Source organism: Bison bison, unplaced genomic scaffold (genome assembly GCF_000754665.1).
Source record: "Bison bison bison isolate TAMUID 2011002044 unplaced genomic scaffold, Bison_UMD1.0 scf7180017864244, whole genome shotgun sequence".
Classification (NCBI taxonomy): Eukaryota; Metazoa; Chordata; class Mammalia; order Artiodactyla; family Bovidae; genus Bison; species Bison bison.
The window spans coordinates 2,780,818-2,781,249 of record NW_011494816.1 but is presented as its reverse complement, the minus strand read 5'-3'; the positions used below and the strand labels follow the sequence as shown (position 1 = coordinate 2,781,249).

Genomic DNA, 432 nt, shown 5'->3' with positions numbered 1-432 from the left:
CTTCTTTGGGATTGGAATGAAAACTGACCTTTTCCAGTCCTGTGGCCACTGCTGGGTTTTCCAAATTTGCTGGCATATTGAGTGCAGCACTTTCACAACATCATCTTTCAGGATTTGAAACAGCTCAACTGGAATTCCATCACCTCTACTAGCTTTGTTCGTAGTGATGCTTTCTAAGGCCCACTTGACTTCACCTTCCAGAATGTCTGGCTCTAGGTCAGTGATCACACCATCGTGATTATCTGGGTCGTGAAGATCTTTTTTGTACAGTTCTTCTGTGTATTCTTGCCACCTCTTCTTAATATCTTCCCCTTCTGTTAGGTCCATACCGTTTCTGTCCTTTATCGAGCCCATCTTTGCATGAAATGTTCCCTCTGTATCTCTAATTTTCTTGAAGAAATCTCTAGTCTTTCCCATTCTGTTGTTTTCCTC

The 432-nt window shown here is 42.4% G+C and overlaps 1 protein-coding gene across 1 annotated transcript in view; it reads left to right on the top strand.

Annotated features, from left to right (window-relative positions):
• The window catches only part of SCP2 (sterol carrier protein 2), a 119,002-nt gene that overhangs the window by 11,020 nt on the left and 107,550 nt on the right, over positions 1-432 (top strand). The gene's annotated exons all lie outside the window — the stretch shown is intronic.